The 18629-nt window shown below is 42.3% G+C and overlaps 2 long non-coding RNA genes across 8 annotated transcripts in view; one reads left to right on the top strand and one right to left on the bottom strand.

Moving 5' to 3' along the window:
- The window catches only part of Gm36284, a 94767-nt gene that overhangs the window by 38986 nt on the left and 37152 nt on the right, over positions 1 to 18629 (top strand). For 4 of the 7 annotated variants that reach the window (XR_001779667.1, XR_380900.2, XR_380899.3 and 1 more), the window contains exon 4: positions 17323 to 17455. This is a non-coding gene — a long non-coding RNA (predicted gene, 36284). Of the gene's footprint in view, positions 1 to 255; positions 366 to 17322; positions 17456 to 18629 lie in introns of all 7 variants that reach the window. The other 3 variants (XR_003949039.1, XR_380901.3, XR_872148.1) reach the window with 2 other exon arrangements.
- On the bottom strand, positions 9661 to 15210 carry Gm40793. Its single transcript, XR_872149.2, has 2 exons — positions 15113 to 15210; positions 9661 to 9848 (listed from the first exon to the last, which is right to left on the bottom strand). It is a non-coding gene; the product is annotated as a predicted gene, 40793 (long non-coding RNA).

Below are 18629 nucleotides of genomic sequence, written 5' to 3'. Positions count from 1 at the left end.
CTGTGGGAACATAGGAAAGGACTGTAATGAGGTGTAGGTTAAGAGTTTACAAATCATGTATTCACCCTTCTTCTGAAAAGGTTTCCTATCCATACAGGAGGGAGTTCCTCCTATTATTCTAGAAAGGTGGGACTAGTGTTAATGGATTGCTCCAATAGTGATGCTGCTGTTAAAGTAACAGCGCCTAATTTAGTTTACTTCAATACAATGAAATCTTTTATCTGTCAACCATTCCTTCTCCCTTCCATTCCAAAGGAATTAACAGGTGAAGATGAGTTTCCTCCCTGACCATCTTAGCACCTTGTGGTTTGAATTCCCTAATCGGTGGTACTGTCTGGGGAAATTGGAGGAATGGCCTTACTGGGGTAAGTACATTGTTAGGGGTGGGCTTTGAGAGTATAGAATTCTACCCAATTTTTGGTTCACTTTCTCAGCTTCATGTTTGTGACTGAAGTGATCTCTGGGCTCCCGGTTCCTGTTGCTGGCTGCCTATGCCTTCCACCATGGTGAACTTTTATCTATATGGAACCATCAGCTAATACAGATGACTTCCATAAGTTGCTTTTGGTCATGAATATATATATATATATATATATATATATATATATGTATATATGTATGTATACATATATGTATACGTATGTATGTATGTATGTATGTATGTATGTATGTATGTATGTATATTAATCACAGCAACAGAAAAGTACTAGCACACACCTGGCTTTCAGTTTACTCTATGGAAACCAGCCTATCTCAATTCTGGAATGCCTTGAAGGCTTGACTCACGAGTCAGAGGTGACAGTCCCTTCATTTGGAACTGAGGTAGAACCTGGGTGGGTTTTTTTTTTTTTTTCATTTCTCACAAGTTCTCAGGTGACCGCCCCTGACACTGTTGGTCCACAATCCACACTTTGAGAACTACTGCTATGGACAGACTTGAGGATTTTAGCTTTCAATCTCAACATTCTTGTAACTGTATCGAACATCGAAGCTTGTGAAGAGGTTCTCTGAGAAAGCAAACCATCTCTAAGCTTTTGTGTTTCGCCTTGCTCTCACTGCCCAGTGACTGTGGCCTGGTGTCCTTGGTCATTCACATAGTTTCTAGCAATGACCAGTTTGAAGATGTTGCGACACTTGAGTTGAACTTTGAAGTTGAATAAGGTTGCAGTAGAACAAGAGACATTTAAGGGCTGGGAGGCTCTGAGTGAAATCCTTTGTGGATTACTTACTCTTCTGTATGTGCGCCATGTACATGAAGTGGCCTTGAGGACTTGATTTTATAGTCCCAGAGTTACGGGCAGTTGAGAGCTGCCTGATGTGGGTACTGGCAATCCAACCTGGGTCAACCATCTATCAGAGCAGCAAGTGCTGTCCATGAATGAAAAATCTCTCCAGTCCCCTGGAGATTCCTTTTGGAAATGACATCTGTTATTATTTGTTTGTGTATGTGGTGATGATTTTGTGTGTAGTAAGCAAACATTCTATTATTGAACTATATCCTCAGCTCACTCAAACACAAGAAAAACTCAAATAAAAAGCATCTTTGTTCAGAGCATTATTCTTCCCCATCCCTCTGCCTTTCTTGTTCTTTTTTTTTTCCACTTTTTATTAGGTATTTAGCTCATTTACATTTCCAATGCTATATCAAAAGTCCCCCATATCCACCCACCCCCACTCCCCTGTCCCCCCACTCCCCCTTTTTGGCCCTGGTGTTCCCCTGTACTGGGGCATATAAAGTTTGCAAGTCCAATGGGCCTCTCTTTCCATTGATGGCCGACTAGGCCATCTTTTGATATATATGCAGCTAGAGTCAAGAGCTCCGGGGTACTGGTTAGTTCATAATGTTGTTCCACCTATAGGGTTGCAGATCCCTTTAGCTCCTTGGCTACTTTCTCTAGCTCCTCCATTGGGAGCCCTATAATCCATCCATTAGCTGACTGTGAGCATCCACTTCTGTGTTTGCTAGGCCCCGGCATAGTCTCACAAGAGACAGCTACATCTGGGTCCTTTCAATAAAATCTTGCTAGTGTATGCAATGGTGTCAGCATTTGGATGCTAATTATGGGGTGGATCCCCGGATATGGCAGTCTCTACATGGTCCATCCTTTCATCTCAGCTCCAAACTTTGTCTCTGTAACTCCTTCCATGGGTGTTTTGTTCCCAAATCTAAGGAGGGGCATAGTGTCCACACTTCAGTCTTCATTTTTCTTGAGTTTCATGTGTTTAGCAAATTATATCTTTTATCTTGGGTATCCTAGGTTTGGGGCTAATATCCACTTATCAGTGAGTACATATTGTGTGAGTTTCTTCGTGAATGTGTTACCTCACTCAGGATGATGCCCTCCAGGTCCATCCATTTGGCTAGGAATTTCATAAATTCATTCTTTTTAATAGCTGAGTAGTACTCCATTGTGTAGATGTACCACATTTTCTGTATCCATTCCTCTGTTGAGGGGCATCTAGGTTCTTTCCAGCTTCTGGCTATTATAAATAAGGCTGCTATGAACATAGTGGAGCATGTGTCCTTCTTACCAGTTGGGGCATCTTCTGGATATATGCCCAGGAGAGGTATTGCTGGATCCTCCGGTAGTACTATGTCCAATTTTCTGAGGAACCGCCAGACTGATTTCCAGAGTGGTTGTACAAGCCTGCACTCCCACCAACAATGGAGGAGTGTTCCTCTTTCTCCACATCCTCACCAGCATCTGCTGTCACCTGAATTTTTGATCTTAGCCATTCTGACTGGTGTGAGGTGGAATCTCAGGGTTGTTTTGATTTGCATTTCCCTGATGATTAACGATGTTGAACATTTTTTCAGGTGTTTCTCTGCCATTCGGTATTGCTCAGGTGAGAATTCTTTGTTCAGTTCTGAGCCCCATTTTTTAATGGGGTTATTTGATTTTCTGAAGTCCACCTTCTTGAGTTCTTTATATATGTTGGATATTAGTCCCCTATCTGATTTAGGATAGGTAAAGATCCTTTCCCAATCTGTTGGTGGTCTTTTTGTCTTATTGACAGTGTCTTTTGCCTTGCAGAAACTTTGGAGTTTCATTAGGTCCCATTTGTCAATTCTCGATCTTACAGCACAAGCCATTGCTGTTCTGTTCAGGAATTTTTCCCCTGTGCCCATATCTTCAAGGCTTTTCCCCACTTTCTCCTCTATAAGTTTCAGTGTCTCTGGTTTTATGTGAAGTTCCTTGATCCACTTAGATTTGACCTTAGTACAAGGAGATAAGTATGGATCGATTCGCATTCTTCTACATGATAACAACCAGTTGTGCCAGCACCAATTGTTGAAAATGCTGTCTTTCTTCCACTGGATGGTTTTAGCTCCCTTGTCGAAGATCAAGTGACCATAGGTGTGTGGGTTCATTTCTGGGTCTTCAATTCTATTCCATTGGTCTACTTGTCTGTCTCTATACCAGTACCATGCAGTTTTGATCACAATTGCTCTGTAGTAAAGCTTTAGGTCTGGCATGGTGATTCCGCCAGAAGTTCTTTTATCCTTGAGAAGACTTTTTGCTATCCTAGGTTTTTTGTTATTCCAGACAAATTTGCAAATTGCTCCTTCCAATTCGTTGAAGAATTGAGTTGGAATTTTGATGGGGATTGCATTGAATCTGTAGATTGCTTTTGGCAAGATAGCCATTTTTACAATGTTGATCCTGCCAATCCATGAGCATGGGAGATCTTTCCATCTTCTGAGATCTTCCTTAATTTCTTTCTTCAGAGATTTGAAGTTTTTATCATACAGATCTTTCACTTCCTTAGTTAGAGTCACGCCAAGATATTTTATATTATTTGTGACTATTGAGAAGGGTGTTGTTTCCCTAATTTCTTTCTCAGCCTGTTTATTCTTTGTATAGAGAAAGGCCATTGACTTGTTTGAGTTTATTTTATATCCAGCTACTTCACCGAAGCTGTTTATCAGGTTTAGGAGTTCTCTGGTAGAATTTTTAGGGTCACTTATATATACTATCATATCATCTGCAAAAAGTGATATTTTGACTTCCTCTTTTCCAATTTGTATCCCCTTGATCTCCTTTTGTTGTCGAATTGCTCTGGCTAATACTTCAAGTACTATGTTGAAAAGGTAGGGAGAAAGTGGGCAGCCTTGTCTAGTCCCTGATTTTAGTGGGATTGCTTCCAGCTTCTCTCCATTTACTTTGATGTTGGCTACTGGTTTGCTGTAGATTGCTTTTATCATGTTTAGGTATGGGCCTTGAATTCCTGATCTTTCCAGAACTTTTATCATGAATGGGTGTTGGATCTTGTCAAATGCTTTTTCTGCATCTAACGAGATGATCATGTGGTTTTTGTCTTTGAGTTTGTTTATATAATGGATTACATTGATGGATTTTCGTATATTAAACCATCCCTGCATCCCTGGAATAAAACCTACTTGGTCAGGATGGATGATTGCTTTAATGTGTTCTTGGATTCGGTTAGCGAGAATTTTATTGAGGATTTTTGCATCGATATTCATACGAGAAATTGGTCTGAAGTTCTCTATCTTTGTTGGGTCTTTCTGTGGTTTAGGTATCAGAGTAATAGTGGCTTCATAAAATGAGTTGGGTAGAGTACCTTCTACTTCTATTTTGTGAAATAGTTTGTGCAGAACTGGAATTAGATCTTCTTTGAAGGTCTGATAGAACTCTGCACTAAATCCATCTGGTCCTGGGCTTTTTTTTGGTTGGGAGACTATTAATAACTGCTTCTATTTCTTTAGGTGATATGGGACTGTTTAGATGGTCAACTTGATCCTGATTCAACTTTGGTACCTGGTATCTGTCCAGAAATTTGTCCATTTCGTCCAGGTTTTCCAGTTTTGTTGAGTATAGCCTTTTGTAGAAGGATCTGATGGTGTTTTGGATTTCTTCAGGATCTGTTGTTATGTCTCCCTTTTCATTTCTGATTTTGTTAATTAGGATTTTGTCCCTGTGCCCTTTAGTGAGTCTAGCTAAGGGTTTATCTATCTTGTTGATTTTCTCAAAGAACCAACTCCTCGTTTGGTTAATTCTTTGAATAGTTCTTCTTGTTTCCACTTGGTTGATTTCACCCCTGAGTTTGATTATTTCCTGCCATCTACTCCTCTTGGGTGAATTTGCTTCCTTTTTTTCTAGGGCTTTTAGATGTGTTGTCAAGCTGCTAGTATGTGCTCTCTCCCGTTTCTTCATGGAGGCACTCAGAGCTATGAGTTTCCCTCTTAGAAATGCTTTCACTGTGTCCCATAGGTTTGGGTACGTTGTAGCTTCATTTTCATTAAACTCTAAAAAGTCTTTAATTTCTTTCTTTATTCCTTCCTTGACCAAGGTATCATTGAGAAGAGTGTTATTCAGTTTCCACGTGAATGTTGGCTTTCCATTATTTATGTTGTTATTGAAGATCAGTCTTAGGCCATGGTGGTCTGATAGGATACATGGGACAATTTCAATATTTTTGTATCTATTGAGGCCTGTTTTGTGACCAATTATATGGTCAATTTTGGAGAAGGTCCCGTGAGGTGCTGAGAAGAAGGTATATCCTTTTGTTTTAGGATAAAATGTTCTGTAGATATCTGTCAGGTCCATTTGTTTCATAACTTCTGTTAGTTTCACTGTGTCCCTGTTTAGTTTCTGTTTCCACGATCTGTCCTTTGAAGAAAGTGGTGTGTTGAAGTCTCCCACTATTATTGTGTGAGGTGCAATGTGTGCTTTGAGCTTTACTAAAGTGTCTCTAATGAATGTGGCTGCCCTTGCATTTGGTGCGTAGATATTCAGAATTGAGAGTTTCTCTTGGAGGATTTTATCTTTGATGAGTATGAAGTGTCCCTCCTTGTCTTTTTTGATAACTTTGGGTTGGAAGTCGATTTTATCCGATATTAAAATGGCTACTCCAGCTTGTTTCTTCAGTCCATTTGCTTGGAAAATTGTTTTCCAGCCTTTCACTCTGAGGTAGTGTCTGTCTTTTTCCCTGAGATGGGTTTCCTGTAAGCAGCAGAATGTTGGGTTCTGTTTGTGTAGCCAGTCTGTTAGTCTATGTCTTTTTATTGGGGAATTGAGTCCATTGATATTAAGAGATATTAAGGAAAAGTAATTGTTGCTTCCTTTTATTTTTGTTGTTAGAGTTGGCATTCTGTTGTTGTGGCTGTCTTCTTTTTGGTTTGTTGAGGGATTACTTTCTTGGTTGTTCTAGGGCGTGATTTCCGTCCTTGTATTGCTTCTTTTCTGTTATTATCCTTTGAAGGGCTGGATTCGTGGAAAGATATTGTGTGAATTTGTTTTTGTTGTGGAATACTTTGGTTTCTCCATCTATGGTAATTGAGAGTTTGGCCGGGTATAGTAGCCTGGGCTGGCAATTGTGTTCTCTTAGTGTCTGTATAACATCTGTCCAGGCTCTTCTGGCTTTCATAGTCTCTGGTGAAAAGTCTGGTGTAATTCTGATAGGCCTTCCTTTATATGTTACTTGACCTTTCTCCCTTACTGCTTTTAATATTCTATCTTTATTTAGTGCATTTGTTGTTCTGATTATTATGTGTCGGGAGGAATTTCTTTTTTGGTCCAGTCTATTTGGAGTTCTGTAGGCTTCTTGTATGATCATGGGCATCTCTTTTTTTATGTTTGGGAAGTTTTCTTCTATTATTTTGTTGAAGATATTAGCTGGCCCTTTAAGTTGAAAATCTTCATTCTCATCAATTCCTATTATCCGTAGGTTTGGTCTTCTCATTGTGTCCTGGATTACCTGGATGTTTTGAGTTAGGATCCTTTTGCATTTTGTATTTTCTTTGACTGTTGTGTCGATGTTCTCTATGGAATCTTCTGCACCTGAGATTCTCTCTTCCATTTCTTGTATTCTGTTGCTGATGCTCGCATCTATGGTTCCAGATCTCTTTCCTAGGGTTTCTATCTCCAGCGTTGCCTCGCTTTGGGTTTTCTTTATTGTGTCTACTTCCCCTTTTAGTTCTAGTATGGTTTTGTTCATTTCCATCACCTGTTTGGATGTGTTTTCCTGTTTTTCTTTAATGATTTCTACCTGTTTGGCTGTGTTTTCCTGCTTTTCTTTAAGGGCCTGTAACTCTTTAGCAGTGCTCTCCTGTAATTCTTTAAGTGACTTATGAAAGTCCTTCTTGATGTCCTCTATCATCATCATGAGAAATGTTTTTAAATCTGGGTCTAGATTTTCGGTTGTGTTGGGGTGCCCAGGACTAGGTGGGGTGGGAGTGCTGCGTTCTGATGATGGTGAGTGGTCTTGATTTTTGTTAGTAGGATTCTTACGTTTGCCTTTCGCCATCTGGTAATCTCTGAAGCTAGCTGTTTTAGTTGTCACTGTTAAGAGCTTGTTCTTCAGGTGACTCTGTTAGCCTCTATAAGCAGACCTGGAGGGTAGCACTCTCCTTAGTTTCACTGGGCAGAGTATTCTCTGCAGGCAAGCTCTTTTCTTGCAGGGCAGGTACCCAGATATCTGGTGTTCGAACCAGACTCCTGGCAGAAGTTGTGTTCCACTCACTAGAGGTCTTAGGATCTCCTGTGGAATCCTGTGTGGGCCCTTGCGGGTGTCAGGCGACTCCGCTGGCAAGGTAGCCCGGGGCTCGAGTGGACCGGAAGGGGTTTGTGCCCCAGATCAAGCCTGGGTAGCCTGCTTCCCTATGTACCGCAGTCTCAGGTTCCGCGCGATTGGATTGGGGCAGGCGCTGTGTTCCACTCACCAGAGGTCTTAGGATCCCGTGGGGAGTCCCGTGTGGGCCCTTGCGGGTGTTGGGCAAGACTCTGCTGGCAAGGTAGCCCGGGGCTCGAGTGGAGCTGAAGGGGCTTGTGCTCCAGATCAGGCCCGGGTAGCCTGCTTCCCTATGTACCACAGTCTCAGGTTCCGCGCGATTGGATTGGGGCAGGCGCTGTGTTCCACTCACCAGAGGTCTTAGGATCCCGTGGGGAGTCCCGTGTGGGCCCTTGCGGGTGTTGGGCAAGACTCTGCTGGCAAGGTAGCCCGGGGCTGGAGTCGAGCGGAAGGGACTTGTGCCCCAGATCAGGCCCGGGTAGCCTGCTTCCCTATGTACCACAGTCTCAGGTTCCGCGTGATTGGATTGGGGCAGGCGCTGTGTTCCACTCACCAGAGGTCTCAGGATCCCGTGGGGGATCCCGTGTGGGCCCCTGCGGGTGTTGGGCAAGACTCTGCTGGCAAGGTAGCCCGGGACTGGAGTCCGCCTTTCTTGTTCTTAGATTGACCAAATGAAAGGTAAATCTAGGTGTCAGATAAGCACCCGCAACCTTTAATACTAGGAAACACTAGATAGGTGTGTGCCACTTTTCTAGATGGGTGACCCCACTGGGTCATGGGCCACTCTGGAAACCCCAGACGCCTCTCCCCATACTCATGTAAGGTTCACCTCCTTCCCACAGCAGAGACTGGGTTGGGATGAATGAGAAGTTTAGGAATGGGGGGACCAGAAGGAGTAAATGCTGCTCACATGCTGCTCTTGACGAGAGAGTCAAGAAGAAGATGCAGCACAAACAACCTTAGTCCTTCCTTCCAAATTAACCAGGATCAGAAATGGAAAAGTAACATGAAGATAATAGAATCTTCAGGTGGCCACAGGATATTGGCTATCCATCCTCCTTTGCGTTGTTGGGTTGACCAACTGAGCTTGCCTGTAACTGATGCATTTTGGTGCATTAATTATTAATTCATTAATTGTTAATATGTTTTTACATGTATACTCTAAAGACCAGGTCCGAATTCTATGTCATTTTTGCTTGTTGGTTTGAGTCAGATCTGTCCCACAGTGCCCCCACCTGAGGGCAAGTGAGTCAAGCTCACTGGGATCTTTAATTTTTATTTTAATTAATTAATTAATTAATTAATTAATTTTTTGCACATGGTCTCTCTATGTGCCCCTAACTTCAGAATCACAGAGATCCACCTTCTTCTGCGTCTCGGGTATTGGGACTAACGGAGAACACAAAGGGGCTCAGCTTTATTTTGCTTTTAAAAATTATATTAAATTTGTTCTTTCTGAGGAATAATCCCTATTTGGTATTTTTCAAATTAAATGAGTAATTCTTAACAACACCAAAGCAAACATCTTTTTAACTTACTATCGTCCTTTGCTTCCATTTGTGTGAATTCTTCTGTCTCTGCTATTTCTTTAGTCAGTGGGAATATTTGAAAAATTAGTGCCCTTTGACCTCTGTCCATTTCTGACAGGTGATTCTGTTGAAGATGTCATGTATTTCACAAATGTAACAACTTTGTTTGGTTATCGTCTTAGGTTTGGGCTCATCACACTGAACTTATCCCACGTCAGTAATGATGAGATGCATTACAGCCTGGTTAATGTTAACACAATGCCCATGTGTGATGCTGCCTACCTCTCCTCTAATTAGCAAGCATGGTGCCCTCCCTTGGGCGCGAGATGATAAAGCTTCCCATTGTGCTCTGCTCAAGGCAGCTTTTGCAATCACAGATGATTCCACAGCTGTGTATAGGTGAAAGAAGCTATGATAAGTCCTCTTTCTTTCTGCACCTCTGAGCCCTGACTCACCTCTCTCCAACCTGGCAGAACCTTAACCCGAGAACGCACGTTCAACCTTTCCCAGCTTAACAATGCATTTTGTCTCCTTCTCCTGTCTGAGTGCCTCCTCAGATTTATGTCTGTGTGATTAACGTCTGCAGTGGGAACCTGGCTCAGTCATGTGGATCTTTATAAATGGTAGTGAGGCTCTGAGAAGAGAGGCTTCATGCATGATATGATCTTTTCTCCCCTTCTGCTTCTCCACCATTTGAGGACTCAGTATTCGAAGAGCCATCCTGGAAGATGGTCGCTCTCACCGGACATGGCACTTGCTCACGCCTTGATCTTGATTTCTCAGCCCCTAGAAATATGTCCGAATAAATTTCTATTATTTGTACTGTATAAAAGAAAGGAATGGTGAAGGCAGTGATATTGAAGACTCATAAAAGTTTTTGGAATTTTGAAATTTTAGTCTACAACTCAGTGAGAATTCATTCTAATCATTAACTTGCTTATGAAGTGTATACTTTGATATTTCCCTCCCCCTCCCCCCTCTCCCCCCTCTCTCCCTCTCCCCCTTTCCCTCTCTTTCCTCCCTCACCCTTCCTCCCTCTCCCTTCTTCCCTCTCCTCTCCTCTCTCTTTTCCCTCTCCTCCCCATCTTTCTCCTCCTCCCCTCCCCCTCCCTCCTCTTCCTCCCCCTTCCCTCTCCCTCTTCTTCCTTTCCCTCCCCTCCACTTTCTCTCTTCTTCTTCCTCCTCCTCCTCCTCCCCTTCCTCTTCCTCTCCCCCTTCCTCTCCTTCTCTCTTCTTCCCTCTCTCTGCCACTCAGTGCTGGGGATAGCTCAGTGATAAAATGCTTGCCTAGCATGTAAGAGGCACCTGGTTTGATTGCTATCACCCTTAAAGATGGTAACAGGAAAAATATTTAGCATCTCAAATGAGTTACAAGTAAAAGAAATTGAAAGCTGTCAATTCCTAAATCTTCAGTAAAATTGCCCCTCAATAAGCTCTATCTTAAATCAGTAAGTACTTCTTGGCCGTCTGCAGTGTATCCTAGTGGCTGGCAGTGGGACTGATGGGTTTTAAACCTCAGAATGACGTGATCAAAGAAGTCATACAGAAACGAATCTGTCAGTGATGTGTTCCATGGGCAGCAAAGCAAAGACTGCACAGCTCAGGTCTTCGCTTTCTCTCATGCTCTCCAGTCATTGAGTTCATACTTTCTTTACTAACCTCTTACCTCACAATTAAATCCCTGCACTGAGTGGATCCAGTGAGCAGATTACAAAGCAGTGTGAGAATTGAGTTGCTTATTGCACGTGTGTGATTCACAAGGGGATGCCACTAAGATGATGTTTAAAATAAGGACATGTTGGTGTGTTGGGAATTTGCAGACCCTTTTAGAGAAGCAGAAGGTGAAACATGTGAAAAGAGGGGCCACACGTGTGTGTGAAAGGGAATGGGCAAAGGATACTGACCTACTTTATTAACAACCAGCCCTTGTGACCACCAACCCAGTCACAGGAGCCGTCCATTCCTTCAAATAACTCCTTTCCAAGATGGTACTCTTATGGCCCCAAAGCATCACTAGAGCCCATTTCTTAAGTGTTCCAACATTGTTAAATTATTAACCAAGCCACCAGGGCATGAACCTTTGGGGGACCACCCACATGGTAATGACACCATCTAACCCTTTATCCATATCCTGTGTCCACTTGCAATTACTTTGTAGGGTTGCCTTCAGATATGGAACAAGAACACCTGGTTTATTTTTATGCCCATAATAGCTTTTATTGTCCTCTACCTCCCAGTTTTATGTATGCTGAAGATTCCAAAATTTTTGTTTATAATTCCTTTTGAGAATTTGCAGTTAGATGCTGGAGATGTGAACCTAACTTTCAAATAGGACCTGATATTAACACTTCTTACAGGCCTGTAAACTGATGGGTAATTTTTTTCTACTGGTGACTACTCTGTGGGGTTTAACACATGGGGGAAGTGAATGGAACATTTTCGAAGATAAATATGAGACATTTTATTTCATTTTAGAGAAAGTAGGACTTACGTTGTCTGGGTTGGCCCTTGCCCTCTGTCTCAAATGACCTTTCTGCCTCAGCTTCCTGTGTAGGTGGGAAGACAGACACATACCACTGCCCAAGTTGAGTCTTCATTTTGTTTTCTTTTGTAAAATAATTATTAATTAATTAATTAATTAATTGTCTAGGGGAGGGGAAGTGTGCACGCCATAGTGTTCATGCCGAGGTCAAAAGACAGCTTCTGAGAGGTTGGTTCTCTCCTTCTGCCATGCAAGTCCCAGGGATTAAACTCAGGTCTTCAAGCTTGCTCAGTGTTTCTCTCTACTCACTGAGACATCTCACTAGCTAGCTCTCTCTACTCACTGAGACGTCTCACTAGCTCTCTCTACTCACTGAGACGTCTCACTCGCTCTCTCTACTCACTGAGACATCTCACTAGCTATCTCTACTCACTGAGACATCTCACTAGCTCTCTCTACTCACTGAGACGTCTCACTAGCTCTCTCTACTCACCGAGACATCTCACTAGCCCCAAGACTGTATTTTGAGCAGGAAAAAAAAAAAAAAAAACCACCCAAGATAGTCTTTGGGAGATTTTTATGCTTCCATGATGAGCCTGTGTATGTGCTAATTTCTAATATTATGTGACCTCATCATTAACTCTATGTAATAATTTAACTTTTCATTAATAATAGACATCTATGTATACTAATATACTAATAAAAGATAATCATACTGAGAAGGGAAAATTTACAAAATATGTACATTCTAGCCTCTGGGCTGTTGGGAACTAAAACGGGGGCCCTGGGGAAGAGGGGAAGGAAAGACCCACACCCCGCCAGAGTTTTACCTGTTCTCTGGTCTGTCAGGCATGGGAGAGCTGCCATAGACTTTCCACTCATTCCTGGGTGGGCATTCAAGCCTCTGATCCACTCTTCAGGGAGTGGCCAAGGGGTAGCCCTACCTGGGATTCCTGGAGCTACTTTGCTAAAGCTACCAGGGTTATAGGAGAGAGGGATGAGGGAAGAGGTTCCCAATACCTGCGAGAGTGAGTGTAGCAGATCTTGACTGGAGCACAGGAAGGCCTTCTAACAGGAGATTAGAAATAACTCATTAGGAGAAAGCCTGTCCCATCCTCCAAGTGCAGTGGGCCTTGATGAGCAGAGACATTCTATGGTTTTAGAGCTTTATTATAGAAAGGCAGGGAGAAAGAGAGAAGGGAGGGAGGGGGGGGAGGAGACAGAGAGGGAGACGGAGAGGAAGAGGAAAGGCTAGAGAGAAAGAGAGTAAGAGAGAGGAGAGAGGAGAAGAGAAGACAAAGAGCAGGGAGAGAGAAGGTGAGAGTGAGGGATAAGAGGTAAGAGAGACAAGTAAGAGAGTGAGGTGGGGGCTGAACAGCCCTTTTTATGGTCTTTACTGTTGCTAGGTAACTGAGGAGGAGCTTAGTCTGAAGGTCAGAAGCTTGGGCCATTGCCTACGTGACTACTGACCATGCTTCTCTTGTGGGGGCGGTGGGGGGCGGCAACTTAGGCAGGAGCCAGAGTTCCAGGATCATGAGGGAACGCCTACTGTGTCATGTAGGTGAATTATGACCTTGGGGTTCAGACCTCAGCTCAACTAGAGACCAGCCTGTCTGTGCAATGCCCAATGTCCAACACTGAGCTTGAAGTATCTGCCCTCCCTCCCTCCCTCCCTCCCTCCCTTGCTCGCTCTTTCTTTCTTTCTTTCTTTCTTTCTTTCTTTCTTTCTTTCTTTCTTTCTTTCTTTCTTTCTTTCTTTCTTTCTTTCTTCCTTCCTTCCTTCCTTCCTTCCTTCCTTCCTTCCTTTCTTTCTTTCTTTCTTTCTTTCTTTCTTTCTTTCTTTCTTTCTTTCTTTCTTTCTTTCTTCTTTCTTCCCATCATCCTTTTCTTGTCACAGAGATTGAATTCAGGGCTTTGCACAAGCTAGGCAAGAACTCTAGTGATGGGCTATGAATCTAGCTCCATCCATTTTGCGAGGTTATAAATTTTCTTCTAGCCTATTCAGTTGGTCCTTTCTTCCCATATAAATTTTGATAGTGTTTTTCAAAGACTTAGTCCATTCTGTTTAGGCTGCTAAATTTGTGGGCATAGTTTTCATAGTATTCCTTTAAGCTATGGTTTGGATATGTATGTCCCCAAAACCAACTAGAATGTTCCACCTACTAGTTGTTGTTGGAAACCTTAAGAGGTAGGGACATATGGAAGTGTAGGTCACTGAAGACATACCTGTTCTTGACTCTGTCTGCTTCCCCACTTCTATGAAGTGGGTTTCCTCCATCATATGTGTCTATCACCACAAAGTCCTGTCAGGTCATGGTCTCAAAGGCATCAGTGCCAACTGATGCTGGACTAAAATCTCTGAACCTATGAGCCAAGGTAAACCTTTCCTCATAAGTTAGCTTGTCTTATGTTTGTTACAGTGGCAGAAAGCTGGCCAACACAAAACACTGGGACTGGGAAGGGAAGGGAGACATTCCATTACCTCCAAAGTTCTCTTTTCATCATTTTTATTGTGAGGTATTTCAGACAAATAACGTGATATTTCATTTGACGTATTTTAGTATGTATCTCTACAGGGTTTGGTCATTTCCTTAGATGTGCTAAGACAACCAATATTTTTATGTTTTTTCCCTTATTCATTGTTATGCCACTTTCTTGAGATATTTCAACATATTTTAGGCACTTAATTTTTTCAAATAATAATAGTGACATTTTGATCCATAACTTATTTCAATAAAAAAACTACTTTCTATGGAGAAAGCATAAAAAAAAATAGATGTTTGAGTCCTTAGTGTGGTGGTGCACACCTTTGGTCTCACAGTTCACACAGGAGGTTGAAGCAGCCGGATGACCTGCCTGAGGTCAGGCTGGGTTGCTACTGAAACCCTGTTTCCAACCACTGATTCCCTAAAAGGAAGAACAAAAAATGAAAATACTCAAATTCTCACAGGATTTTGTGCTAAAAGTCCCGTGTGTACAAAGTGTTAATGTTTCACACTCTAAACACCCCACAACCTCCACATCTACCTGCACTGCTCACATATTGGGGCTTGCACTCTCTTTCTAGCCAGATCCCATTGGGCTACCACAGATACCCAAGGGTCCTCTGGGGAATGATCATGCTGGAGACTCAGCTGAGGGATAGAGGGGGAAAAGAGGGAGAAGTCTACAGTCCAGGTTCAGGCTAAGCCACATTAAACATTGTAATGGCTATTCCTGTTGTCAACTTGACTGTATCTGGAATGAACTACAATTCAGAGTTGGAGAGTTCACTTGTGATCCAGATCATGAGGCTGGAAGATACAAGTTTCTGACCTGGATCTTGACTTGGAACTCTTGAGGCATAGTGGCCATGAAAAGCTTAGGCCCAGGTAAGATAGTACACTCCTTTAATCCCAGAAGACTAAGAAAAGGAGAGCTTTCAGTTCAAGGTCAACCTGGGATAAAGCAAGTCTCAGATCCAGACATGGTGGTACACACATTTAATCTGGGCCACATCTTCTGCTGGAAGCAGAAGGACATGGGAAGAAGGAAGATTCACTCTTCTTGCCTGCATGAATTTACTTACCAGCACATCTGTTGGAATCTACTTCTATAGGAGACCAGCTGAAGCAACTAGCCTGGTGGGACTGAGCAACTACTAGATTCTTGGAATTCCCATTCACAGCTGCCCATTGTTGGGTTAGGTGGACTGCAGACTGTAAGTCATCACAATAAATTCCTTGAATATAGAGAGACATTCTAAGTTCTGTGACTCTAGAGAACTCTGACGAATACAAACATTTACTTACCTTTCTGGAAAGCCCTTTTCTTAGCTACTTCTTACCACTTACTCCTATCACATACCACCTGAGAGTTAAAAAATTAAGCCAAGAGCTCAAAAATTTGAAAACACCTTTTCCAAGAATGGATTTTCCAGGATGGCTTGGCTCTCTTCTTCTGTGTTCCCAAAGCAAGCCAGTAATCGGACACAGAAATTGGCAGGTTAAGGGCACATTGAAAGTAATTAATACTCCAGCCAACTCAGTTTTCTGATGTGGTTTCTAGTTTGACAGTGTCATTTGGAAAGTGTCTGACATGAGAGTACTTCTAAAATTATACCTAATGCAGACTAAACGCTATCAAATTTATCAGAGGAAAGTTTGACCTCCTAATGTAGGCACAAACTCAAATAAACTCACCATGAACCTTTGAGAGTTATATACAACGCACTTTAGAAAACTCCAGTTCCATTATGATGAATTATTCATTGAAAACCCATCTGCATACTTAACTCTGAGCAGACATAAATGAAAACCTAGCTTGTTCCCAAGGGACAACAGAGCTACATTCTGTTGGTTAAGATCCTGTTACTACTGGACAATGAATTATCACCAGCTCAAAATGTTCCTGTGAAGTTTACATGAATCATGCTGACCAGGAGAACTTTTTATATGGATGGATGCTGGGCCAGTGTTACACTCATTTCTGAAGTACCAAACCTAGCTGAAAGTAAAACTCTTGGGTAATACTTCAGGGAGTTAGCCTATGGGTGCAGCAGGTTGGCTTACTGATTAATGATGGAATCAGGATCATTTGCATTAACAATGGAAAAACTCCACTAATGGCCGTGTCTGAGCTTGCTTTCATGATACTCAGGAGCAATGTATTACATCACCAGGGATATTCTGAATAGTATTTTGCAATAATAAACTGTTAAATACTTAAAATACAAAGTTTGCTTGCTTTAGCCCAGTGGCTTCACCGTCTGCAGGCCTCTGTATGGTTATCAGGTTTACCAGCAACTTTGCCATCAGATAGCTGCTTATTAAGGTTGCCACGGACTTGTCAAATCATAATCTGTCTTTGTGTGTATGAGTACATGTTTTTATGTATATGCGCACATGTACATGCATATGTTTAGGGAAGCCTGAGGTGTGTGCCAAGTCTTTATCAATCACTTTCAATCCTACTTTTTGGGATAAGGGGTGTCACTGAACTTGGAGCTGGACAATTCAGCTAAACTAGTTGGCTAGAAAGGTCCAGAAAACCTCCTGTCTACACTATCCAGCACTGGGATTAGAGGTATGCTTCTGTGTACCCAACTTTTTACATGAGTGTTAAAGTATTAAACTCAGGTCCTTGTGACAAGCACTTTACATACTGAGATGTCTCAGCCCCATAACTTTATTTTTTTTTTTTAGGCAATATACCTAGACAATTCATATAAATTTATAAGTCTGAGACACATTATATCTAGTCCATCAGAGATATGGGACCTGTGAGAGCCAAAAGAGCCTCCCAGTTTGTAGGCAGGAAGCAAGAAGTAGGATGCATGAAAGGCTTACCCACTGTACTGGTTTGAGTAAGAAGGATCCCATAGGCTCATATATTTGAATGCTTGGTCCATAGTTGGTGGAACTGTTTGGGAAGGATTAAGAGGCGTGGCCTTGTTGGCAGAGGGGTGCCACAGGGGCCAGGCTTTGAGGTTTCAAGATTCATTCCATTTCCAAACTCTCTCTCTCTCTCCCCCTTGAGGTTTTCTCTCAAGATGTGAGCTCTCAGCTACTGCTACAGCACCATGCCTACCTGCTGCCCCCTACCCCCTCCACAATGCTCATAGACTCTAGCCTTCTGAAACCATAAGCCTCAAATAAACTTTTCTTCCGTAAGTTGCCTTGGTCGTAGTGTCTTGTCATATCAGTAGAAATGTGATGAAGGCACCCACTCACAAGGCAGATTAGTGGCAGAAATGGTCGGGTTGAGCCCTGTCTCATGCTTATGCTACTGTCTGTCCAGCAGGTCACCTTCCCCCGACTGTCTGAGCCAACCTCAACATTGCTTTCCTCGGTGGAAATTTTATCTGCGTTGCCAATTGATGGACATTTCCCCCTGCACCTCTCCATTCTGGACTACCGACAGTTGATATGACGTAAGATGGCTTTAAGCCTCTCATTCTATAGCATGAACTTTCGTGAAGACACACGGGGATGCCTGGGTTGGGAGCAAAACCAGCTCACAGACAACACCACAGGGAAAGACTCATGAACTCCTGGGCCTCATCAGAGGAGCTGTTTCCTGTGAGGATGGTTTCTCATCCCCTTCTAGTCCTACCCTTAGAACTATCACTGTAAATTCTTTCTCCATAATAAGAGATGCTCCCTTCAGAATCCTCAGGCATATGCAAACATATCCCCTCATTCTATATTTTCTGATTTTATGTGATGGCTGACTTACCTGCGTGTGTATCTGTGCTCCACTTGCATACCTGGTAGCCATGGAGGCCAGAGAGGAGAGTAGATCCCCTGGAGTTAGAATCATGGATGGTCGGGAGCTGCTATGTGGTACTGGGAATTGAACTTGTTTGCTTTGGGAGTGCAGCTGGTGTCCTTAACCACTGGGCCACCTCCACCTCTCTTTCTAACCTCCAGTTTTAACCTTTTAAATGATATAATTTAAAGGGCCACGCACAGGATTCTTTACTTTTTTGTCTGCTCACTTTTTGTAAGCCACACCCAAAGATAGTTTCAGAGAAATAATACAGGGTGGCTTAGCCAATATCACATAGCCCTACTAATAGTTTAATTTTAATTTAATTTTTGCTTATGTCAGAGCTAGGACTAGTCTGTTCACACCAAGTAAGATAAATTAGGCCTTTACATGTTCTCATGTCAGTAAGGATTTGCTGCCAAGCGGGTTCAGAATTGGCCCGATTTCATCAGCAAGTTAAAAAATAGCAAATCCTTTAGTTTCTAGAGGTTTTTATAAGACACTATGGGATTATATTCTTAGAGATAAGTATTACCTTACAAAGTATTACGAATCAAGATTAGGGATCTGCCCAAATCTTCACATCTACCAAGATTCTCAATACTCTGAATACAAATGAATTCATTTTATCACTTTCCTATTGATGGGCAGGCACTTCAGAGCTTCTAAACTTTGGTCATGCATATAATGTTGTGATCGCTATCTTTGTGTAATATTTTAAATGTACACGCACAAATGCAAAACGGTCATTCAAATGTATGACAAGAGCCAGTTTGTGGTAAAGTCTTGCTTGTTTGCTCCTTGTAGCTGATTTAGACAATTGTGGAGAGGCATTC

This window comes from Mus musculus, chromosome 10, assembly GCF_000001635.26.
Source record: "Mus musculus strain C57BL/6J chromosome 10, GRCm38.p6 C57BL/6J".
NCBI classification, from domain to species: domain Eukaryota; kingdom Metazoa; phylum Chordata; class Mammalia; order Rodentia; family Muridae; genus Mus; species Mus musculus.
Note: the sequence above shows the minus strand (reverse complement) of the source record. Positions and strands in the feature narration are given on the sequence as shown.